The 26,961-nt window shown below is 40.9% G+C and overlaps 1 protein-coding gene across 1 annotated transcript in view; it reads right to left on the reverse strand.

The window, feature by feature from the left end:
• LOC126213446 (uncharacterized) overlaps positions 1-26,961 on the reverse strand; it is a 168,638-nt gene that overhangs the window by 24,184 nt on the left and 117,493 nt on the right. The window lies entirely within an intron of this gene.

The following is a 26,961-nucleotide window of genomic DNA, read 5'->3' on the forward strand; positions in this document are numbered from 1 at the left end:
GCTATTACAATGTGGTTCACTAACTTAATATAAATGTTTTCCACACTTCATCTGCATTACCTTTTCATTTGCTGGTAACTCTGATAGATGCCCTTCTTTCCTGCTTTCTTTAGTCTCCATTCTTTAATCTACAGCATTTTTTCTAGAACAGGTAGTCATAGGCATTTTCTCCTTCATATCAACTATAAGGAGTATACAACCACTGTCCAATGATTCAGTTGTTATGACTTTTACATCTCTTACTCTTCCTCCAATGTGTTTGTTGGCCAGCACATTGTGAATAACTGAATTGCTGCTTCTATCCCAGCCATATATACTGATTTTCCAGGAGTCGCTTTTCTTGGAGATATTGTTCCTCATGGAGATATTATGTCTTACACAAGACTCTAATAATAGTGTTTTACTTCAATATTTCTTCCTCCATACTCAAAGGCTCCTGGCACCCGTTCACATCCAGATCTGTCTATTCCAATCTGGGCATTCAAATCACATATACAATTATGTTATTTTCCTGGCTTTCACCTTCCAGTTCCTGTAAGAAGACTGCTTTGTCCTTACCACTACTTCCTTGTTGCAGGGCATTCACTAGTGCAACTGTGAGATTAGTCTTCCCAGTATTTATTCTAGCCTTCATAACTCTCTCATTGATGTAAGTGACATCTGCAATAGCATCATTGTCCCTGATGAGCACTAGATCCACTCCACTTTTTGCCATGATTTGATGTCCACAAGAGTACAAGTTAACAATATCCCCTTAGTTTTTTTATTTATTTGCTCTTTTCCATTTTGTTTCATTTAATGCTAATGCATATACTTTCCCTCTGCCCATTATATCCACTAGCTCTCCAATCTTTCCAGTCACTGTTCTGACATTCCAAGTTCCCATTCGTAATCCATTCTGGTGTTTAGGACCATTTCTTGTATGATTGTCATGTTTAGGATTCCTTCTCGCGTTCCCAGGGTAAGCATCAGACTCCTACAATCATAGTTCGTTCCAGGGGCAGAAGAAGAAGAAGAAGAAGAAGAAGAAGAGTCTTCATTTGCTTTATTCACTCTCACGGCTGGTTCTAGTGCTGAAAGCAACAGTCATACTCAGCTGTTGACTTGCTAGGTGTAAAACACATGAAGGTTTTCTGTTGGGTTTTACTCCCTTAGCTTTTGAATATCCCTCTTCTCCACAAGGCACAGGTGTCCTATTGTAATTAATCCCATGGAAGGTGTGTTACTAAAACCACTCTCTCTGCCTCCCAAAGATCTCATTGTCTGCTGAAGGCACCACTGTTAAGTATGTTGTGATATTATATGATATTAAGTGTGTAATTATTGTAGTTAGTCTATTGTAATATTCAGTGTGCAATAAAAAAAATAAGTCACTACTTAAAAAAAATATAATATTTTTCTAATTCTGTAACTAATGGATAGGGTCAACTTATTCCACACATTTCAGTTGTGTGACACCCCTGCTCCTGTCCCACATGACCCACTGACCTTGCCAAACTAAGGTGGCTTGCAGCTTTATGACGCAGCTTTATGAAACAGACAGCCTGGCTGTAGGTTGTGCTGCAATAGAAGGGTATTTGGGAAGGCCCACAGTAATATATGGATCATGAAGAGAGCCAGCAGACTTTTCAGGAACTGGACTTTTAATAGTCTTGATGGTCTGGCCTTGTACTATTAGCCAAAATGGCACTGCTATGTTGGTACTGTGAATAGCTAAAGCAAAGGGGAAACTACAGCCATTTTAATTCCTGTGAATATGCAGCACTACTTTATGATTTAATGAGGATGCCAACTCATATTCATAGATCTGGGCAAGGCCACTCTGGAGGATGTCTTCATAAGAAATAGGAACAAATATGGCTATGGGCTGTAGTGTGGCACCCCTTAGACAAGTAGGCGGGTTAGAGAATGTGAGAAGAGAATGGGATAGTTTGAAGTTAGATATGGTAGGAATTAGTGAACTACAGTGGGAGGACAAATCTGGTCAGGTAAGTATAGGATTATCAACAGAAAATGAAATAGTAGCAATGTACGAGCAGGAATGGTACTAAGTAAGAATATAGTAATGTGGATAAACTATTATGAAGAGTGCAGTGAATGGAGTATCTTATCCAAGATGGACACAAGAACAAGACCATTCATTGTAGTATAAGAGTATATACCTAGCTCAGCAGTTGATGAAGAGACAGAGTGTAACAAGTCAGACTGACAGAATATTGAGGTGGTGTGAAGACTATGTAGTGCTTCAAGAATTTCGGTGTAAGTTCTAGAGACACTCAGCTTTCCACCATCTCAAACACCGGATATTTTAAGTACGGGGTTGAGAGAGTGGAGATGTGTCTACCTCGCCACCGGTTTCTGTGTGTGCAGGATGGACATTTATTGGGAGAATACTGCAATACTGATGGTCGATCGGTGCGGACAAGTGTTTGCTGCTCATGCCATAGAAGCTGTATGTCCAGTACAAGGAGCAAGCACGCTTTATTCCTTGATGGTGTAACGACTGTATTTGTTGTCAACAAGTTAATTATGTATTGAACTAAAGAGACTTACATTTGATTTTATGGTGTTGGACTTACTAGAAGCAAAAACTGGTTTTATAGTGGTTATTAAACCAAACATATTGTAATTGTATCTGTTAGTATCTAATGGTCCAAGATGGGATGACTTGTGAGAGTTGAACAATTATGTGAAACTTGTGAAGTTGTTTTATTGTGGAGATGAAAATATAACAGAGTTGAACAAAAGGTATCCCGAGAGTAAAGAATCATTTCAAGAGTAAAAAAGAAGTCTACTTTGAAATTCCTTTAACCAGCTATAGTCATCAGGGAAGAAGAGTTTGTGAAGGTCAACGCAGCCATTCAACCCAAGAAGAAGATCGGTTGCACACAATATATAAGTCAACGGTGAGAGACATGCAAGTCTTGCACCCCACTACCACACTGTCTCATGTCATCATAAACTGTTAGAACATGGTGACCGTGACAGGACCTGAAAAAAAAATGGGAATTTTAAGACAGAAATGGGAAGAAGACATTATGAGTTGCCATAGCAACCAGGCCTAACAAGATGTGAGAACTGTTCCCAGTAATTGTATTGAGTCCAATGAACCAACAAAAAAAAAGTTGTGAGTGCAACACAGTGAAAAAAATAAATAAATAAATAAATAAAAATAAAAAAATCTGGAGAGAAGACCCCAACTTTTTGACTAAGAAGATTGGGTGTGGAGAGTAAGTATTTTTCACACACACACACACACACACACACACACACACACACACACACACACACACACACACACACACACACATCGCAATGACACCAGTGCCGATGCAGTAACCAGCCACCAATGCCGACTGCACCAGCTGCTGCTCACCGGTGTTGACTCCGCGTCGGGTCACCAAGGACAATGCTGAAACCAACATTCGTCGCAGCTGGTGCCAGTGATGTCCACTGGTGCTGATTACACATCTGCTCACCAACACAGCTAGAACTCTGCCAGATTAGCAAAAAACAATAATCGTTTGGTAAAGTTGAAGGAACTGTTGAATGATAAACTGTTAGTGTAGTTATTGTACTCAATGGTGAATTTTCTTTTAGGTGTTTACTAGATCTAAAATCAATGAAGTTATGCATCAAGAACAGAAACTAGCAGAACCAGCCACAGCTATGACAGTGAATAAGGAAACGCCAGGCTGGGCTGAAGTAGCACATTTAATCAAAGAACCAAGTCTAAAGTTAGAACAGAGTCAAATGCTCAAGTTACTACTCTAAGTAAAAATTTAAATGCTCAAAATGCTTCCTAGAGACATGAAATGAGTGTAAATTTAAGTAAAAAAACTAGAAGCACAAAGTTTGACACTAAGTGAAAAATTAGATGCTTAGAGTGAAATTTTGAGTAATCAAAGTGAAACCTTGAACAGTCAAGCAGCAAATACAGTTTTATTAAGGACGAAATCTGACTCTTCAAATAATAAGGTAGAAAATCTGAAATTACATTTAAAGAGTGAACTCAATAGTTCTTTGAATACTCACTTTAATCAACTATTTACTGAATTTAACTGGAGACATGATGAGCAACTTCAAGATTTAACTAAAAAATTAGAATTTGACATTGAAGATAAATGCAATAATGTAGAAACAGAACTGAGCAAAAAACTAGGATCATTTCAAAGTGTCTGTAATGTTACGTTTAATGCTGTAAAACATACATTACACATGTTAAAGGAGAGTGTTGAGAAACAGGGCAAATTATTACCAATAGTTCAAACGCAAATTACAGGTGTCAGTACATGAGTTGTAAGTTCACGAGTAGATAATATAGGATGAAGTTTTAAAGGAAAAATAGCCAACATTGACATTATAAATGTAAGAAGTTTGGTGGAACCATTTGAACAAATTAAAGATCGAGAAGTTACTAAGCGTATAATCTCCGGAAACATTTCGACAGTTGCTTTTTCCAAACTTAATGATGCAAGCAAGGTTGACAACTTGTGCGAAGAATTCAAAATTGTCAATGACAAAGTAGAAAATAGAATAACTTTGCCTAATGTTGTGTTTCCTAGTAAAGTGGTAATTGTTTTGTTGTGGGGAGACTTTCACACAAAATTTAACAAGAAGTATTGGTCCGTAAGTAATTGATTGAGGTTAATGTCAGATCCACGGGACCCGGTTGGAGTCACATTTGTCTCCCTGGGACGTTAATGTTCTATGTTAATCGGCAGAGTGATGTGCATCGGATTCCTAGTTGTTTTCGATGTTTCTTATGTGCTATTTTTCCTGCACCAAATTCCCTTCAAATCTTAAACTATTCTGTAATTTATTCTTGAATTCTTAAACTATCCTATAATTTTAGTACATAGGAAATTGGATATGACTACAAGATTGAGACCAATTTAAGAGAATCACGGATGAACAGTGATCTCTAGACATGAAGTAAAATGAATAGAATGTTATATTAGTGGGAAGTATAATATGATGGTACTATTTAAACCAAGTGACGTCAAGACTATGTAATTTGAATAGAGGATTTTATGTGTGTATAAAAGTATAGTATAAACTGAATGACTAAACAACTATGTTTTTGTAATGTATAATTTTCAATTTTTTTATAGACCATTTAATACCTTTTATGAGATGGGATGTATAATGGAGGGTTTATATTTGTTTTGGAAGGGGTGGGTAGTGTAAGTACAAGCATGACTAACACTAAACACACACCACACCTTTCAGACAACCCTCGCAGACAAGTGTGACTGGTTCTTCACCATTTGCCGTTCCATAGGGGTTGCTAAGAGTTTTCTTCAGTGACTTCAAATGTGAAGGTGAGAATGTCCGTTCTGTAGGAGACGTTTAACATCATACCTCCACCGGCTTCTCACTCAAGTACTGCCGAAGTAGGGATCCTGGGGAAGGGGGGTGGTAAGGGTTTCCTGCCTTTGGAGCTATATTCTTTCTCTTTTTCCTTTCTTACTTCTCATCTGAGTACCTATCTATCTTTCCCTATTTCCATATTCATATACTTCTATCACAGAAGTCCTTCTCTTTTTCTGTGGTTACAAAGAACCTACAAATTATTTCACATAAGAAGGCCGAAAAATCAGGCTGCAGAAACACACATAGACATACACACAAAGAGAAACTTACACACAAACATAAAAATTACTCATTAGAAAACTGAAGCGATGTTCAAACCGCCAAGGAGGAGGAGGATATTAGTGTTTAACGTCCCGTCGACAACGAGGTCATTAGAGACGGAGCGCAAGCTCGGGTGAGGGAAGGATGGGGAAGGAAATCGGCCGTGCCCTTTCAAAGGAACCATCCCGGCATTTGCCTGAAGCGATTTAGGGAAATCACAGAAAACCTAAATCAGGATGGCCGGAGACGGGATTGAACTGTCGTCCTCCCGAATGCGAGTCCAGTGTGCTAACCACTGCATCACCATGCTCTGTAAACCGCCAAGGGGTGTAGGGGAATAAAGACATATGTACATCTGAGCAGATGCACATATTACATTGTTGATATGTGATGGTTCTGCATCGTAATTTTTTTTATCGCTCTCATATATATTTACATGCATATAAAGACAGGAAAATGACAATCAACACGTGCCTAGAGAAGCAGGATCAGGAGAACTGGGGCAATAAGTATAAAACAGGGATAAGTTAATTGGAGTTAGTCGTGCTAGTCTTGAGAAAAGGCACAGTATGTACTGGGAGTTGGTAAATACAGGTAGACATAGCATCTACTATGTGTAGGCATGATATCTGTTTATATAGTAGGACTGAGGAGTGAAAGAGGACTCTAGGGCCTTAGATGGAGTTTTGGAAAGTGGAATTGAGGTGTGAAGAAGATTTGTAATTTTACCAGAGAATATTTAAGAATAGTATACATAAAGATGCACACTAGCCAATGAACCAGGAGGCCTACTCAAGGAGGATACCGAGGGCACATTCGACATCTATTTGATGAGAAAAAGGGTGGATAGGCAGTCCTATGAAAGGCTGACCTATACTGTGCATATAGGAGCATGAAGAAGTGGATTGACCTGTACCATAGAAGGACAGGAATAAGAAAGGGAAGTACCTTACCAAAATGGAAGGAGAAAGGATACTCCTACGATCAACTCATATAAGATATAGGTACTGTTCCTAAAGGGAAAAAGGGCAGTATTGTGACAGAAGTCACATGTTTAAAGGGATGAGCCTGGTAGGTTTGAATTCTATGCAGCACTAGCATTTTTACGTTTTAGATTTACAAGTGACAGAAGAAGGTAACCCTTTTATTTTACCCAGAATTCCTCCAGATTACAATAAGTAATGAATAAGTCTGCACTTAGGAAAAGTAGTATGGAAAATAAGAACAAAACAGTAGAATATTTTTGAGTTATGTACACCTGGTATGTATGATTGGAAAAAGGCAGAAATGAAAATTGGTATGCACGAATGTCAGTAAATTGAAAAGAGCTAACTCCAATAGGGATTGAAAGATTGACATTTTAAACTGAAGTACAAAAAAAGAAGAATAAGTAATGAGAACAGGCATATTCACGGTTATTGATAGAAAAGATATCTGGTTGAAAGAAGAAGTGTTATCCTATGTGTCCTTACTGTACGTGATAATTATGTATAAAATATCGCATGTTCGAGCTAAGGGTAGGGATATGTAGTGCCTCGAAAATTTCGGTGTAAGTTCTAGAGACACTTGGCTTTCCACCGTCTCAAACACCCGATATTTTAAGTAGGGGGGTAAGAGATTGGAGATGTGTCTACCTCGCCACCGGTTTCTGTGTGCACAGGATGGACATGTATCCGGAGAATACTGCAATAGTGATGGTTGATCGGTGCGGACAAGTGTTTGCTGCTCATGCCATAGAAGCTGTATGTCCAGTACAAGGAGGAAGCACGCTTTATTCCTTGATGGTGTAACGACTATATTTGTTGTGAACAAATGAATTATGTATTGAACTAAAGACACTTACATTTGATTTTCTAGTGTGGTTATTAAATGAAACATATTTTAATTGTATCTGTTACTATCTAATTGTCCAAGATGGGGTTGACTTGTGAGAGTTGAACAGTTATATGAAACTTGTGACATTGTTTTATTGTGGAGATGAAAATATAACAGAGTTGAACGAAAAGTATCCTGAGAGTACAAAGTCATTTCAAGAGTAGAAAAGAAATATATTTTGACATTCCTTTAACCAGCTATAGTCTTCAGGGCAGAAGAGTTTGTGAACATCGATGTAGCTGTCAAGAAGAAGAATAGCTGCACACAATGCATAAGTCAACTGTGAGAGACATGTGAGTCTTGCACCCCAGTACCACACTGTCTCGTGTCATCAGAAACTGGCATAGAGTTTTAGCTGCATGGGTGAGCAGATGTGTAAATCAGAGCTGGTGGACAGCACTGGCGCCGGTGGCACTGAACGTTGTTTACAGCGTCGTCGTCAGCACTGTTGAGCAGCAGTTGGTGCAGTCGGCATCGGTGGCTGGTTACTGCATCGGCGCGATGTAGGTGTGTGGAAACTGCTTACTCTCCACACCCAATCTTCTTAGTCGAAAAGTTGGGGTCTTCTCTCAGTTTCTTTTTCTTTTTTTTCCCCCTGCTATTACTTTCTCACATCTTTTACTGTGTTGCACTCACAACTTTCTTCCACTGATTTATTGGACTCAATACAATCACTCTAAATAGTTCTCACATATTGTTAGGCCTGGTTGCTATGGCAACTCACAACTTCTGGAGATTTCTGTCTTAAAATTCCCATTTTCTTCGGGTCCTGTCACTTAGATCGCCACTTTCTAATGTTTTTTGGACAACAAGAGACAGTGTGGTATTGAGTTGCAAGGCACACACGTCTCTCAATTCAGTTAACTTGCACATTGTGTGTAGCAAGTCCTCTTCTCTGGGTAATCAGCTATGTCGAACTCTCAAAACATTCTTCTCCAAAGACTAGAGATGGTTAAAGGAATTTATTAAAATACTTCTCTATCCTTGAAATAATTGTGGTACTCGTAAAATAGTTTTCAGTTCAATCACTACATATTTTCAACTTTCACACACAATAACTTGTGCAAGCTAACTTATTCTTTAAACATTAGACTCATTTACACATATTCAAATACCATACATGTGTCTTGCTTCATTCCTAACCAAAACTTGAAGTAATTCGAAAGTCTCTAGTCTCAAACGAGTCCAATAATGAATGAACATAGAAATCTATATTCAATTGTTCCTTAGTCTTTTTACAATTAACAGAGAAACTAAAGAGCACAGAATACAACATAAAGTTTCCTTGTTCTTCTCAACCCATACACGGAGACTCTGCAGACCGTAGAGCAGGTACATGTCTACCACCATTCAGCCGACAGGTCCATCTTTTACTCAGAACTGTTCTTCTTCTTCTACTTCTTTTTTTGCCGCACATACAAATAGGCAAATAGGCAAAGCGCAGTAGGGAATATTTGTTTCTCCCACTCACCTCTAAAATATCGGGTGTTCGAAATAGTGGCCTACTTCTTCGATCTTAGCAACCATTTCTACTTTTTCCTTTCTTACTTCTCATCTGAGTACCGGTCTATCTTTCCCTGTTTCCATATGCTTATACTTTTATCGCTGAAGTCTTTCTTATATTCCATGGCTTCCAATAACCTTCAACTTATTTCATATAAGTAGGCCGAAGAATCAGGCTACACAAACACACTTCCACATCCACACACCATAACATGAAGATGCAAACAATGAAAACACAGAGTAAAAGGATGTGAGAACCATCAAGTGTTGTAGGCGGAAAGAATATGCACATAGAAGAATATGCACTTATAGTTGTTCACTGTGACAGTTCTACATCGTCTAGGTACTTGAGAAAAACTATCATGTTGATAAGGAGCATAACTAATGAGCTTAGGTCAAGGAGGCATTAATTATCATAATTATTAAGGAATGTCAGTCTAACAAATATTCTGACAATATATAGGATAGTGGGACTCTAATAACCTAAGTAAACATATTATATATTGTAGTCTTGGTGGATGGGTGCTAGGAGGTGCCATCTTAAAACTCGGCCGACCTTTTGAAATGAGTTTTTCATTTCCACTACAGTGCTTCGTTGACCTTGGTCCGCATCACAGGCCCTGCAATGCTGAGGCCACTGCCCCAGTGACCTGTGCAACACAATACTGTGTTGCGCCGGCCTTGTCTGACAGCTGTAGAGGATGGCTGCGCCAGCAGTCAACTCAGTGGCCATCGTCCCCATTGACTCCGCGCTGCTCCACCAGGAGCCGTAGGCCATCCCTGCTGCTGCTTCTTCCTCGACTGGCGTAGCTGGGAATGCGACGGCAATGACCGCCTGTGATCTGGCGTCGGAATCTGCGGCCCCTCACCACGAAAGTCTCCGGCGTATGTCGGGAGCCAAGACGACTGTCTGCGATAGCGAGCCGAAGAGTGGCCCACCCTGGCTGTTGCGGACCCCGCGTCAGCTTCAGGGGGTCGAACCAACAACCCGCCATGGACTGGGATGCTGTTGCCCCATCTGTGGCTGCATGTAGCCCAGCAGAGTGACATGCCCCGCCGTCCAGGAGAGCTGCCACACTTGAATGAATCTTGTTAGAAAACAACACCTATTTATACTCAGCTGCAGGCCTCTGTTTCTGTAACGCATCGCTCCGAATCACGTACACCTCACACCACGGTTGTGCCAGTGGGCCCCTTCTTCCTGTAACTTGCAACATGCAAACCGCTGTGTTTACGCTTTTCAGCAGTTCGATGGCCCCTGTGACCTCTATTCCACTTTGCAACCGCTGGTCAGTGTAACTTACTGCAATCCTACCTGCACCTGGCTCTAACTTATGCTCAGAATATCGCACAAAACTAACTTTCCCTATCCTAAACAGTGGTGCCGCTACATTATTCCCCTCTTCGGAAAGACCCGGTCTCCAGGTAGTCCTTTAACTAACTCTTAAACTTGTCTGGATTGGCACTTATGACATACTTACTTACTACTAGAAAACTTAGATGTGGTCTAGTGCCCTATTAAAACTATGACATAAAACAAAACGTAAAAATTCCTTACTGGATGACCACTGCTTGATCAACCCCTTACCTACTCGTCTCACAGCCTCGGTGTCCAAGCCACTGGGACTTGGACTACCCTCTGATCCCTCTGGGAATTGGATCTCTGCCTGATCAGAAAGAAAACAACACATAACAAAGTGAAGGCTGCGATAACACTTGGCACAGAGGTGCTCAAAATGATTGTTATTTGCCGTTGCCTTTCCCTATACTGTGCGACATGTTGAACAAGATGTTCGGCTGATATACGCCCCTCTTGCTCTAAAATGAACTGGTTTGTAGATCTCAACAGACCTGGATCTAGAGTTTGATTTAACAAGGTCAGATTCTGCCTTGGCAAAAACTCTAAAGTGGCTTCTGGCCAGTACAGCTGTGGCTGCATAACATTTAGTTGTGTGACTCCTGAAATTGACGCTGGCAGATGGAAGGTTGGTCCTATTATGTTACAATTAGTTCCATTGATTAAAATTCCACTTCCTTCAAGCTCTACACGTTTTTCTTCCGTAAACGCTCATTCCTCAAAATAACTTGCTACTACTACCAAATTTTCGTAGGTGGAGAAGATCCAATGCACCCTGAAGGACAGATTGCATGCAACCGGTGGTGGCGTGTTTGTCGCTGTTAGTAATAGTTTATCCTGTAGTGAAGTAGAAGTGGATGAATGAAATGAAGTCCCATGCTTCTTTACAGAGCGTAGGGGAACAATGCGGGAGACCCGCACCACCTTACTAGGCAAGGTCCTAATGGAGGTGGTTTGCCATTGCCTTCATCCGACCGTATGGGGATGAATGATGATGACGAAGACAACAACAACAACACCCAGTCATCTCGAGGCAGAAAAATCCCTGACCCCACCGGGAATTGAACCCGGGACCCCGTGCTCAGGAAGCGAGAACGCTACAGTTCCTGTGATTTATTATGGGTGGAGGTTACACTCAACAACCGAGCTAGATTAATAGTTGGCTCCTTTTACCGACCTCCTGACTCAACAGCATTAGTGGCAGAACAACTGAGAGGAAATTTGGAATACATTTCACATCAATTTTCTCAGCATGTTATAGTCTTAGGTGGAGATTTCAATTTACCAGATATAGACTGGGACGCTCAGATGTTTAGGACGGGTGGTAGGGATAGAGCATCGAGTGCACTATCTGAAAATTACCTCGAGCAATTAAACAGAGAACCGACTCGTGGAGATAACATCTTGGACCTACTGATAACAAACAGACCCGAACTTTTCGACTCTCTGAGTGCAGAACAGGGAATCAGTGATCATAAGGCCGTTGCAGTTAATAGGAATATAAAAAAAGGGAGGAAGGTTTATCTGTTTAGCAAGAGTAATAGAAGGCAGATTTCAGACTACCTAACAGATCAAAACGAAAATTTCTGTTCCGACACTGACAATGTTAATTGTTTATGGAAAAGGTTCAAGGGAATCGTAAAATGCGTTTTAGACAGGTATGTGGCGAGTAAAACTGTGAGGGACGGGAAAAACCCACCATGGTTCAACAACAAAGTTAAGAAACTACTGCGAAAGCAAAGACAGCTTCACTCCAAGTTTAAACACAGCCAAAAAACCTCTCAGACAAACAGAAGCTAAACGATGTCAAAGTTAGCATAAGGAGGGCTATGCGTGAAGCGTTCAGTGAATTCGAAAGTAAAATTCCATGTACCGACTTGACAGAAAATCCTAGGAAGTTCTGGTCTTACGTTAAATCAGTATGTGGCTTGAAACAGCATATCCAGACACTCCAGGATGATGATGGCATTGAAACAGAGGATGACACGCGTAAAGCTGAAATACTAAACACCTTTTTCCAAAGGTGTTTCACAGAGGAATACCGCACTGCAGTTCCTTCTCTAAATCCTCGCACAAACGAAAAAATGGCTGACATCGAAATAAGTGTCCAAGGAATAGAAAAGCAACTGGAATCACTCAACAGAGGAAAGTCCACTGCACCTGACGGGATACCAATTCGATTCTACACAGAGTATGCGAAAGAACTTGCCCCCCTTCTAACAGCTGTGTACTGCAAGTCTCTAGAGGAACAGAAGGATCCAAATGATTAAAAAAGAGCACATGTAGTCCCAGTCTTCAAGAAGGGTTGTCGAGCAGATGCGCAAAACTATAGACCTATATCTCTGACGTCGATCTGTTGTATAATTTTAGAACATGTTTTTGCTTGAGTATCATGTCGTTTTTGGAAACCCAGAATCTACTCTGTAGGAATCAACATGGATTCCAGAAACAGCGATCTTGTGAGACCCAACTCGCTTTATTTGTTCATGAGACCCAGAAAATATTAGATACAGGCTCCCAGGTAGATGCTTTTCCTGGACTTCCCGAAGGCGTTCGATACAATTCCACACTGTCGCCTGATAAAGTAAGAGCCTATGGAATATCAGACCAGCTGTGTGGCTGGATTGAAGAGTTTTTAGCAAACAGAACACAGCATGTTGTTATCAATGGAGAGACGTCTACAGACGTTAAAGTAACCTCTGGCGTGCCACAGGCGAGTGTTATGGGACCCTTGCTTTTCACAATATATATAAATTACCTAGTAGATAGTGTCGGAAGTTCCATGCGGCTTTTCGCAGATGATGCTGTAGTATACTGAGCAGTTGCAGCATTAGAAATTTGTAGCGAAATGCAGGAAGATCTGCAGCGGATAGGCACTTGGTGCAGGGAGTGTCAACTGACCCTTAACATAGACAAATGTAATTTATTGCGAATACATAGAAAGAAGGATCCTTTATTGTATGATTATATGATAGCGGAACAAACACTGGTAGCAGTTACTTCTGTAAAATATCTGGGAGTATACATGCGGAATGATTTGAAGTGGAATGATCATATAAAATTAATTGTTGGTAAGGCGGGTACCAGGTTGAGATTCATTGGGAGAGTCCTTAGAAAATGTAGTCCATCAACAAAGGAGGTGGCTTACAAAACACTCGTTCGACCTATACTTGAGTATTGTTCATCAGTGTGGGATCCGTACCAGATCGGGTTGACGGAGGAGATAGAGAAGATCCAAAGAAGAGCGGCGCGTTTTGTCACAGGGTTATTTGGTAACAATGATAGCGTTACGGAGATGTTTAGCAAACTCAAGTGGCAGACTCTGCATGAGAGACGCTCAGCATCGCGGTGTAGCTTGCTCGCCGGGTTTCGAGAGGGTGCGTTTCTGGATGAGGTATCGAATATATTGCTTCCCCCTACTTATACCTCCCGAGGAGATCACGAATGTAAAATTTGAGAGATTCGGGTGCACATGGAGGCTTTCAGACAGTCATTCTTCCTGCGAACCATACGCGACTGGAACAGAAAAGGGAGGTAATGACAGTGGCACTTAAAGTGCCCTCCGCCACACATCGTTGGGTGGCTTGCGGAGTATAAATGTAGATGTAGATGTAGACTCGTTGCAAGTTCAATTTTGGTTCCACGATGTTCCTTGGACAGTCTATTCCTTTCCCCCTGTCTAAAAATAGCTGCACCATGCATGTGTCCCATGTTTGTAGCTTCACTGATTTTCCTCCAACATTCACTATTTTTGATCCAAACTCAACACTGATTGTGTGACTACTTTCATCCCTAAATTTACAATATATAAACATGACTTTTCTTATCCAGCACTGTCGATAACTAAAAATTTAACCAGGAAATCGTACAACTCTGACATCATCCAACACATATTTATTACGGATTTGCCAAAGGATTTACCCCGACGCATTTATCTCTCCAGAACTGCATTTGATCTCTCCTCCAACAACACTCCACATACGTCAGATGCTACACTTCCCTTTTCAGTGACCTGAGGACAGGGATGACCATCACCCTTCCTCCCTCTTCAAGAAGACTGCTGCCCCTAGCAGGCTTAAAATACTTGAAAACACATGCCACACATAAAAACACAATGCCTAATGAATCTACACAAACCCAATGATACATGACATGAAACCAAAAAATAGAACTACAAATACTCTACTACTTTCTAGAACGCGAAGCATACGGTCGTAATCACCCAACATGTACTATCATCGTTCTAGTTGGCAGCTGAAGCTTAAGGAGATGTGATTTCAACAACTTGGTATGGTCCTTGGTACCTCGTGAGGAACTTTTTCGTTTTCCCTTTTTCTGTATAGGGACTGGACAGCATTACCCATTGCCCCACCCTATACTGCTGTAAACTTCCTTTCTGCTTTACTGTGTCTTCCTGCCTTTCCAAAGCCTTTGTATTCACCTTTTGTACTCGTTTCCAAACATCTCGAATTGTTCTCGCGAACTGACGTACAGATTCACCAGTCCTTCCTTTCTGTAGGTTCACTAAATCAAATGATGACAGCATTTTTCGCCCGTACACTATCTCATATGGAGACAAACTGGTATTTGTATGAACTTTTGCATTGTATGAACATACAATATGCTTCAAATACTCATCCCACTGATGGTGACGAAAATCCACATAAAAACTCAGCATCTTCCTCATTCTTCTGTGTACCCATTCTGTCCTGTTGGCCTGTGGTTGCAACGCGCTCGTCCTCAACTTCCTTACGTTCAACAATTTACACAGCTCCTTCATTAAATCCGACATGAAGTTGGTCCCTTGGTCAGTAAATATTGTCTCTGGTACACCAAACCTCAAAATCCAGTTATTTACCAATGCCTGCGCGACCATTGCTGCCTGTTGGTTTGGCATAGCCACCTTCTCCACATACCTTGAAAAATGGTCTATTATTGTCAGAACGAATCTGTTCCCTGATGGTGTTCGCCTAAAAGGTCCTAAGACATCAGTCCCCAGAAAGGAGAATGGACATGTTCCTTCAGGTAATCATTTTAGCTGTATCTGTTTCTGACTCAAATCTGCCCTCTGCGCACATGGTATACAATTCTTGACATACTGATCCACGTCTCCTTTCCTAACTCTCCACCAATACCTCTCCATCACTCTCCTATTCGACGCTCTACACCCTCCATGGACTTCGTTTCCCTGCAGAGAAGACCGATATACATATTAAATTGTGGCTGTGTCCAAAACAATTTACAATCATTGTCCGTGTCCTGTAATTTTTGCCATACTGCTAGGTCGTAACCTATGACTTCTACTTTTGCCACATTCCTACTTAGTGCATCTGCATTTCCGTGCTTCTTCCCAGGCTTGTGCTCCACCTCTTAGTTGAATTCACTAAGCCTCAGAGCCCAACTAGTGAGTCTTGTAGACGGATCCTTCAACCCCAACAACCACTTCAATGCAGCACGATCTGTCACTACCTGAAATCTTCTCTCATATATATAACACTTAAAATATGATTCCATACATTCCACTAAGCATCTCCCTCTCTGTTGTTGAGTAATTCCTCTCTGCTGCATTCAACTGCATAGATGCATAGGCTACAGGATGTTCTTTCCCATCAATTTCCTGACTAAGAACACACCCTAATGCATTATTCGATGCATCGCATGCTAGTATAAACTCCTTTTCAAAATCTGGAAACAGAAGAACTGGACTTGATGTTAACACTTCTTTCAGTTTGTCAAACGCTTTCTGACACTCTTCTGGTCACTCAAATTTCACACCCTTCGATAACTGCGTCAATGGCTGTGCTAAATCTGCAAAACCCTTCACAAATTTTCGATAGAAATTGCAAATTCTGATGAATGACCGCACTTCCTTAACTGTTTTCGGTTGCCAAAAATTCCTCACAGCCTGTACCAACCTCAGATCTGTTTGCACTCCGTCCTTACTGATAATATGACCCAAATATTTTACTACTTCTAATGCAAAATGACACTTTTCCAGTCTCAACATCAAACGAGCTCCTCTTAACATCATAAAGAATTCCCTTAACTGCTTTCCATGTTGCTCCATACTTCTTGAAAACACTATAACGTCATCCAAATAGACAAGACACTGCCGTGGTTTCAAACCCTTCAAGACACTGTCTAGCAAACTCTGAAACGGTGCCAGAGCATTTTTCAAACCGAATGGCAGCCTAATGTACTGGTAATGATCTCCATGTGTAGAGAAAGCAGTTTTTGGATGATCCTCTGGAGCCACCTCTAACTGATGATAACCACTTGTCAAATCCATCATAGAAAAGTACTGGCACTGACCTAAGTGATCCAAAGTCTCCAATACGTTTGGAATGGGGTATGCGTCTGTTACTGTCTTATTATTGAGGTATCGGTAGTCACAACAGAACCTGTATTTCTTAGTTCCATCCACAGATTTTTTAGGCACAATGACAATGCCTGCTCTCCAGCAACTATTACTATGCTCTACAATACCATCCACAAGCTGCTGATCAATGAAATCCTCCACAGTCGGCTGCAAATACCTCAGTATTCTGTATGGTTTACAGCAAACCAGTGCTTCATTCCCTGTTGGTATCCTATGTTGAACTAATGGAGTTGCTGGTAATGGCCCTTGTGGAAAAAACAAATCCTTAAATTTCCACACTAATTCTTCCATGTGCTCTCTTTCTTCTCCATCAAAATGCTTAATTTTGTCACACAATGCAGTTATATCATCAGTCAGTTGTTGATCACTTCGCCTACCTCTCAAACACAAGTCTTCATCATCTGGCACATCCAAATTTGCTACTAAGACTCCTTTCCTCAAATTCACATCTACAGTGCTAAAATTACCCATGTTCACAAGAACTACTCACCCGTCGTTCCCCTCCTGTAGAGTACAACATTATGTTTCACAAAACAACCCAATGAACCCAAATCTTCATTATCCTCCAATGGTTCAAAAACACATATTGTACCCAACTCCACACTCACCCAAAGCGACTTCCTGGTGCCACTAGACATACACTCATGCAGATTAAGCCTTAATGCTAATGTACGCAGTTCAATTGGTTTTGTTCATTACGTTGAACGCCCCATGGGACAGTTCTGCATTGACAACAGTTTCCCCTAGCGGAAATAACATTCCACCAAGCTCCACACTTCATTGTCCAATGTCAATTTTGGCATGATGTTGATGCAAGAAATCTACTCCTAGGATCATGTCGTAACCCTCACTCACCCATGGTACTACCTTCATGCATGCATTAAATCGGCCATTCCCTATTCGAAAGTCAACTGTCACAGACCCCAAAGGCAAAATCTCCTTATCCCCCACTTCACGCAACCTACAACATGGTGGGACTAACTTTCTTCATCCCATTGTATTCTTATTAGTCACTGACACTTGCGCCCCTATGTCTAACAAAATCTTAAACTTTTTAGTTCCTACGGATCCTACCACTGAACATTCCACCTCTGCATACATATTCGTAGCATTGAAATTAAACGGGAGCTCCTTTAGGTGGGTCTTGAGCCCCCTCTGTCGTTTAATGCTCGTCCACTTCTCCTATCTCCATTTCTTCATCCTCCATGTTGCTGATTTCCACCCCTTCCTCTATTCCTTGGTGACTGAGTACATTGCCTCTGCTCATGTCCTGTACAACCACACTTATAACATTTTATACCCGCTGCAAATACTGTTTGCCTCTCGCATACTCCTGTTGCCATGTCTATTTCCTCACACTGAATTGCCAGCTGAATGGCCAAATACAAATCTTTCGGAGTCCCTTCACGCACTTTCCGTGACATATGCATCGGTAGCCCTCTCAAAAATCTCAAGTGCCCTTTGCTCGGCATCCTGCAACAGAACGCTGTTAGCTTCATCGCTCTGACCCAACTCGTAAGTGCACTCATTAATTTCTCTTATCCTGTCCGCAAATTTCTCCACTGTCTACCCCTGTCTCTTTGTCACTGTATTTAACCTCTCCCTAAAGTACCAAGCACTATTCTGTTTCTTGCACCTTTGTAAAAGCCCTTTCTTTAACTGCTTAACTGTCCTGCCTTCCTTAAGGCCTCAGAACACCTTACATGTTTTCGCTTCACCCGTTAATCTAATCTTGCCTACATGTAACAACTGCTCATCAGACCAACCATTCATCACTGCTGACGTTCCCAAGTCCTCCATAAACGAACATACATCCTCAGATGCCTTGCCAGAAAATGGAATAATCAAACTTGTGGCGGCTGGATCAATCTCCTGCACCATAGGCAACAATGACTGATCAGATGCGGTTTCCCTCTTACTTCTAGATGGTAATTCATTTCTCAACTGTGTATTGTCCGCTGTCAATTGTGCTATCTTTTCCATTAAAATCCGTACCACTTCTGGTTTCTTGACTCTGCCATTGTGTTGCTTTCTTTCTAAGTTAGTCGTTTTGTTTCGGGACTAAGTACAAGAATAATCTCACTTCCCACAACTCTGTATCGTCATACTCAGTATCATCATAAACCAATACAAAGTAATCAAATGCCACGAAAAACATCATTTTACTGTCCCAAATACACTAACACTTACTCTGACAAAATAAATAATATTCATATGCAAAACATCTAAAAATGTGGCTTCTGGCAAGCCACACTCAAAACACCAACAAGAAAGGAAACATCCAACAATCAAAAGAACAATTTTGACAGCATTCACTATATCTTGTGACTCTACTGTAGGTGGTGGGCTTGAACATCGTACTGGACTGACAACGTTCGCTAATCTGACACCAAATGTAGTGTGGGTGGATGGGTGCCAGGAGATGCCGTATTAAAACTCTGCCGAGCTTTTCAAATGATTTATTAGTTTCCACTACAGTCTTCGTTGACCTTGAGCCGTGTCACAGGCCCCACAATGCTGAGGCCACTGCTCCAGCAACCTGTGCAACGCAATGCTGTGTCGTGCCAGCCTTATTCGCCAGCTGTAACATTCCGATTACATCAGGATGGCTGTGCCAGCCGCCAACTCAGCAGCCACCATCCCCGTTGACTCCTTGCTGCTCTGCCAGGAGCCATAGGCTGGTCCCGCTGCTGCTTCTGCCTCAGCTGCCGTAGCTGGGAATGCAGCGGCAAAAACCGCCCGCGATTTGGCATCAGAATCTGCGGCCCCTCACCACGAAAGTCTCCGGCGTGTGTCGGGAGCCGAGATGACTGTCCGCAGTAGTGAGCCGAAGAGTCGCCTGCCCTGGCTGGCTGCGGACCCCGCGTCAGCCTCAGGGGGTCGAACCAACGACCCGCCGTGGACTGGGACATTGCACCCCATCTGTGGCTGCGTGTAGCCCGGCTGAGTGACACACTCTGCCATCCAGGAGAGCTGCCTCACTTGAATAAATCTCGTTAGAAAACAATACCTATTTATACTCAGCTGTGCGCCTCTGTTTCCCTAACGCACCGCTCTGAGTCACGTATGCCCCACACCCTGGTTGTGCCAGTGGGCTCCTTCTTCCAAACTTGCGACAGTGGTTCGATGGCCCCTGTGGCCTCCATTCCACTTCACAACTGCTGGTCAGCCAAACTTACTGAAATCCGGCCCACACCTGGCTGTACATGTGCTCAGAATATCACACAATCGCACAAAACTAACTTTCCCTATCCTAAAAGGTGGCGCCACTACAATACTGAATGGTGCCTAGAGACACTGTATATATCAAGTATGTACGAGTTGTTAGTATTCTGTGCTCTTTAGTGTCTCTGTCGATTGTAAAAAGACTAATGAACAACTGAATATAGATTTCTATGTTTATTCATGTATCGGACTCATCTGAGACTAGAAACGTTTGAATTACTTCAAGTCTTGGCTTTGAACGAAGCAAGACATGTGTATGCTATTTTAATAGGTGTAAATGAGACTAATGTTTAAGAATAAGTCAGCTTGCACAAGTTATTGTGTGTGAAAGTTGAAAATATAAAGTGATTCAACTGAAAACTATTTTACGAGTACCACAATTATTTCAAGGATAGAGAAGTATTTTAATAAATTCCTTTAACCAGCTATAGTCTTTGGAGAAGAAGCTTTTGGGAAATTAATGTAGCTAATTACCCAGAGAAGAGGATCAGCTACCCACAACATGCAAGTTAACTGAATTGAGAGACATGTGTTTCTTGCAACCCAATACCACACTGTCTCTTCTCATCCGAAATGGTGGGAATTAGTGAACTGCAATGGGAGGACGAATCTGGTCATGTAAGTATAGGATTATCAACAGAAAATGAAATAGTAACAATGTACGAGTAGGAATGGTACTAAGTAAGAATATAGAAATGTGGATAAACTATTATGAAGAGTGCAGTGAATGGAGTATCTTATCCAAGATGGACACAAGAACAAGACCATTCATAGTAGTGTACGAGTATATACCTAGCTCAGTAGTTGATGAAGAGACTGACATAGTGTAACAAGTCAGACTCTGACAAAATTTTGAAGTGGTGTGAAGACTGGTAACATAGTTTAAACGTTTCTGAGATGTAAAATAGCACACTTCAAGAAAATGAAAAAAAAAAAATATATCTGTATGCCATGGTTACAAGCTAAACGACTCAACCAACACAAATATCTAAGCGTAGTAATATGTGGAGATATAAAATGAAACTACACAAAGGCTCAGTCAAAGGTAATTAAAGTGGCAGACTTTCGTCTATTGTTAGGATACTGGCGACATGCAGTCTGGCTACAATGGCAATGTTAACACAACACATTAGTGACCAATCCTAGAATATTACTCAAGTGTGTAGGACACATCCCACATATGTCTAATATCAGATATTGATCTTTTACTTCCCAGTGGTTTGCAGAGAAAGGAAGGAAGGAAGATTTGGTTTAATGTCCCATTGACATCAAAGTCATTAGAGATGGAGCACAAGCTCGGACTGTGTCAAGCATGGGGAAGGAAATCGGCCATGCCCTTCCAAAATAACCATCCCAGCATTTGCCTGGAGCAATTTAGGAAAATTACAGGAAACCTAAATCTTGATGGACAGATATGGGATTGAACCATCATCCCCCAAATGCAAGTCCAGTGTGCTAACCACTGTGCCACCCAGCTTGATTGCAGAAAAAGGATGTAAATTGTAGATATTGGAGGAGCACTAGTCAGTAAGAATTTGCTAGAAAAACAATTAAAACAGTTTACCAAGGAGACACAGTAAATCAGAAATGTAATTATTTCCTATAAATATGTTTGCAACATTATGAATCCAGTCTTCTTTTACAACAGGGAAATTAAGAGCTCAAGCCAAGAGAAACGGTGGCTAACATCGTAAATAAAATGATTTGTGCCAGGAACAGAAAGTGTTAGTTAATAGAGAGGATTAATTCTTATTAAGATTTGAAGGTGCACTACAGGCAGTATAGTAAAATTCTTCACTGTATTATAAAACTAAAACCATATGCTATACACAAAAAGTTGTCCTCTGAATTTGGTAGAGCTCCCTGTTCCTTGCAAAAGATACTTCAACCCAAGAAGTTACTTGTCCCATAATCCCAATTGTTTTTATTTTATGCTGTTCTTTCAAGGAAAAGTAAGGTTAATGTTTCATCCACACTGTCTGCCTTATATACATATCTACACCATGCATCATACAATTTTTCTCTAATTACTGTGGCTGAATCACTGCTTAGCATTCTGCAATAGCCATACCTTCCCTCCTATGATCTGATCCTAACTGATTGTTATACATGTGACTATCATGATCAGGTGAATTATTGGGCATTGGTTTTGCTACTAAATCTCTGAAGATCATTGGGTCTCAAAACAAGTTGTCAACAGCACTTGCACAATGTTTGTAAGTCCTTATGGGGAATTTTCTGAAGTTGAGAATCAGGGATTCTAGGTGCCCTCAGTTATTACTCTCTGACTAAAGTCAACATTAAAGTTATTACAAAGAATGTCACCAGTTAAGGTTCATAACCTTACTAAAACTGTCTTCAGTTGCTTTACACGAGTTAGATACTTCTTGGCTGTAGCCTGTAAACGAGCAGTACTACAAGTTTGTGTGTTTTCTCATTCACTATTGTGACATGGCATTTAAAGAGCTGTTCAACCCTATATTCATTAATCTGAAGGGGCTGGGACTTAGCTCCAATTTTTTGATGTATGGCCACTCATCATTTCCTCTTACTGGTTCTGCAGTAATACGACATTAGCTCATACCTATCGAGATAGCCTAATAAGTTTCACTCATTTCCAAGTGATTTTCCAAGAAGCACAATACAATTGTTGACATGTCACCATACCTTCATTTTTCTGTATGAATATAAGTTCACTCTTTTTACTAATAAAGAGTCGCATAACAGCTGATGTACAGAATGCATTACTGACCATACTGCCTTGTAATACTGCTCCTCATCAATAATAATGAACAATTATGAGGGTACATTTTATATTTCAAATATAATAAACACACCTTAACACAAACTTTCTCAAAGAAAACACTCTATTAACACTAATAATATTTTGGCCCTGGCAGTGATGTAAATAATCCCATAGAAAGTTTCATCAGTTAACAATAATTTCAGCTGGAATGAATTATAATTTGGTTTTAGTCTTTTGCATCATTAAATTTTTTAATTTAACCCAAACTTTCAATCTTCTTCTTGTTCATGCTGTACCACTGGATCAAGATCCACTTTTTGGGTCAATGTACGCCATTACTTACAGTTAAATGATTCCTGTGGATTTAGGGTTCTTGAACTCACATCTGCGTTTATAGTGCCTAGCCACTGCTATTTAATTCTTAAACACTGTCTCCAGCCATCAATACATCTACATCTACATCTACATCTATACTCCGCGAGCCACCTTACGGTGTGTGGCGGAGGGTACTTATTGTACCACTATCTGATCCCCCCTTCCCTGTTCCATTCACGAATTGTGCGTGGGAAGAACGACTGCTTGTAAGTCTCCGTATTTGCTCTAATTTCTCGGATCTTTTCGTTGTGATCATTACGCGAGATATATGTGGGCGGTAGTAATATGTTGCCCATCTCTTCCCGGAATGTGCTCTCTCGTAATTTCGATAATAAACCTCTCCGTATTGCGTAACGCCTTTCTTGAAGTGTCCGCCACTGGAGCTTGTTCAGCATCTCCGTAACGCTCTCGCGCTGACTAAATGTCCCCATGACGAATCGCGCTGCTTTTCGCTGGATCATGTCTATCTCTTCTATTAATCCAACCTGGTAAGGGTCCCATACTGACGAGCAATACTCAAGAATCGGACGAACAAGCGTTTTGTAAGCTACTTCTTTCGTCGATGAGTCACATTTTCTTAGAATTCTTCCTATGAATCTCAACCTGGCGCCTGCTTTTCCCACTATTTGTTTTATGTGATCATTCCACTTCAGATCGCTCCGGATAGTAACTCCTAAGTATTTTACGGTCGTTACCGCTTCCAATGATTTACCACCTATGGCATAATCGTACTGGAATGGATTTCTGCCCCTATGTATGCGCATTATATTACATTTATCTACGTGTAGGGAAAGCTGCCAGCTGTCGCACCATTCATTAATCCTCTGCAGGTCTTCCTGGAGTACGTACGAGTCTTCTGATGTTGCTACTTTCTTGTAGACAACCGTGTCATCTGCAAATAGCCTCACGGAGCTACCGATGTTGTCAACTAAGTCATTTATGTATATTGTAAACAATAAAGGTCCTATCACGCTTCCTTGCGGTACTCCCGAAATTACCTCTACATCTGCAGATTTTGAACCGTTAAGAATGACATGTTGTGTTCTTTCTTCTAGGAAATCCTGAATCCAATCACAAACCTGGTCCGATATTCCGTAAGCTCGTATTTTTTTCACTAAACGTAAGTGCGGAACCGTATCAAATGCCTTCCTGAAGTCCAGGAATACGGCATCAATCTGCTCGCCAGTGTCTACGGCACTGTGAATTTCTTGGGCAAATAGGGCGAGCTGAGTTTCACATGATCTCTGTTTGCGGAATCCATGTTGGTTATGATGAAGGAGATTTGTATTATCTAAGAACGTCATAATACGAGAACACAAAACATGTTCCATTATTCTACAACAGATTGACGTAAGCGAAATAGGCCTATAATTATTCGCATCTGATTTATGACCCTTCTTGAAAATGGGAACGACCTGCGCTTTCTTCCAGTCACTAGGTACTTTACGTTCTTCCAGAGATCTACGATAAATTGCTGATAGAAAGGGGGCAAGTTCTTTAGCATAATGAAACGTTAGGCTGAACTGATGACTGTCGTGGGTGGTGCCTGTATGATGTGTCCATTCTTGCATCTTTTCACTGATTGGAGCCACTCCAGCTAGTTGTTGGATCATTGTGTTGTTGATGTGGTCGGGCAGGGAAATGCCTAATGACCTTATCAGCATCCACATTTCCATGACAAGCAGTAAATGCTCAGCACTTCTTTGTGTAGGCCAAGACACGGTACTATATAATGGAACTGGCCTTACTATTGTGCATTATATTTGTGATTTTAAGTGGATGTGTATCTTTTTAATCTAAAGAATATCTCAGAATCACATCAAGGTCACTATGATTCCTGCTGGCACTTACTCATTCACATAGCCATCATTTTGTAGTCGAGAACCTAGATATAAGAGTGTGTCCACCTTCAGAAGAGAAGCTCCATTAATTTGCATAGCTCCATGAGATGGAATCATTTTGAGGTACTCAGTCTTGTGGATGTTTAAATGGCAAATCTTTGTAGACAATCATACCATGTTTGAACTTGAGTTCCAAGATCCTCACTGGTATCTGTGACAAGCATTGCATCATCAGCATATAGCACTGATCACAGTATATACTTCTGTTAAGTCACACATTATGGTACTGTTACTTCAACAGAGAGCAACAAGACACAGAGCTGAGCCTTCATGAATACCAACTGTTGCAGAAAAACTGTCAGTCACTCCTGCAGAGCATTGTACATGGCTGGTGGTATTTTTTGTACAGCATTTTTACCCAGTACATGAAGGTTTCAGGAACTTTATGTTTGTAAAGAGCATACCACACCATCTAATATGGTACTTGATCAAATGCAGTCTCAAGGTTAAGAAAGACAAGATGTAGTGATTTCCTTTGTTTCACAGAATTGTCATCATCAGCTGATGCACAGAAAAAATTGTGTCTATCTTGCCACATCCCTTCACAAACCTACACTGATTTACTTAGAGCTGGATCAAGTTCCACAACCTGTTGTCAATGACACACTGGGTACATTCAGGTGGGGTCAACCTTGCCCTCAAAAGTAGGTACTGTGGCACAAGATGCCAAATCAGTGGTATGTGGTTGAAATGAATGATAAAGTTGAACAATTCTGCCAACAAGGTGGTTGCTTTGTCATTATGTCCATCAGTTTTCTATAAGTCTGCAGAAAGGTCATCTGTTCAAGGAGCTTTTCCAGTTTTTATGTTATGAATGCAATTATAACCTCATCTGTTGTGATACATGAAACTGGTCCAGTCATGACATTGCCATTTGGTATTGGTTTGTGAGTAAATTTCAATATTAGATATTTCAGTAAAATATTCTCATCAACCTCCCAGAACCATTTTGTCTACCTTCTTATCTTTTACACAGCCATAGTGTTTATATCCTGACCTGCTCTACACTGTGCTCTGGGTAGATGGTATATGATTTTTAGACATTAGCTGGTTAGATAAATGTTGGTGGTGATTTGCTTTGGCCTCTACAACTGCTCACTTTGCCACCTTCCTGATGGTATTGTAGTTCTGAACGTTCTCTTAGCAGAATCAACATGAGGGAACACAATCATCTTGTGGATAGCTTCTTTATTCTCTTGTATCTTCCACCATTTGGTTTTGGCTTCACCTTTTGCAAAGGGCATTCTTATGTAACCTTTCATTAAGATGTCGGTAATTAGCAGTATCTGTTGAAGGGCTAGGCATTCAAATGGTATGACCTTAGTGTCTGTGGCAACTGGTAGGTCATGCCTGAGGAGTAATATATAGTCAGTCTGAGTATTGTGACCACTGCTAGTGTACGTAATGCATGTTCAGGTGATAGCTATGTCATTTGCTTCAGTGAATTCTCAGATTCAGAGCCCATTTTATTTCTGATACAATTGCCAAAATTTTCATGGCACCCACAGCCCTTGATGTTACTGGCAATATAACCATTACGATCTACGCAGATTATAAATGAATCTCCTTCATTGCATATCATAGCAGCATCTTGAAGCTCATTCCAGAATGTGTCTTTAGTTATCTCATCATAGCCTAAGTGTGGAGCATATGTGGCAAACTTATGAATTTAGTAAGTTGAAGTGTTGATGATACCGACTTCAGATGATCAACGTACAATTAATACTTGGCTGTGCAGTTTTTCACTCATTACTACAGCGACACCTTGGTTATTAGTTGTTCCATGACAGATCAATTTATACCCTTCTCCAATGTCTTCGTAGTTCTGTTCTTCCCATCGCATATCTTGTAGTCAGGCTAAATTGACATGATGAGATTTTAGGATTTCTGCCAATTCATGACTACAGCCTGTCAATGTCCCAATGTTCCACAAAGCTACATATAATGATTTATTTTGGACTTG

Source organism: Schistocerca nitens, chromosome 11 (genome assembly GCF_023898315.1).
Source record: "Schistocerca nitens isolate TAMUIC-IGC-003100 chromosome 11, iqSchNite1.1, whole genome shotgun sequence".
Lineage (NCBI taxonomy): Eukaryota > Metazoa > Arthropoda > Insecta > Orthoptera > Acrididae > Schistocerca > Schistocerca nitens.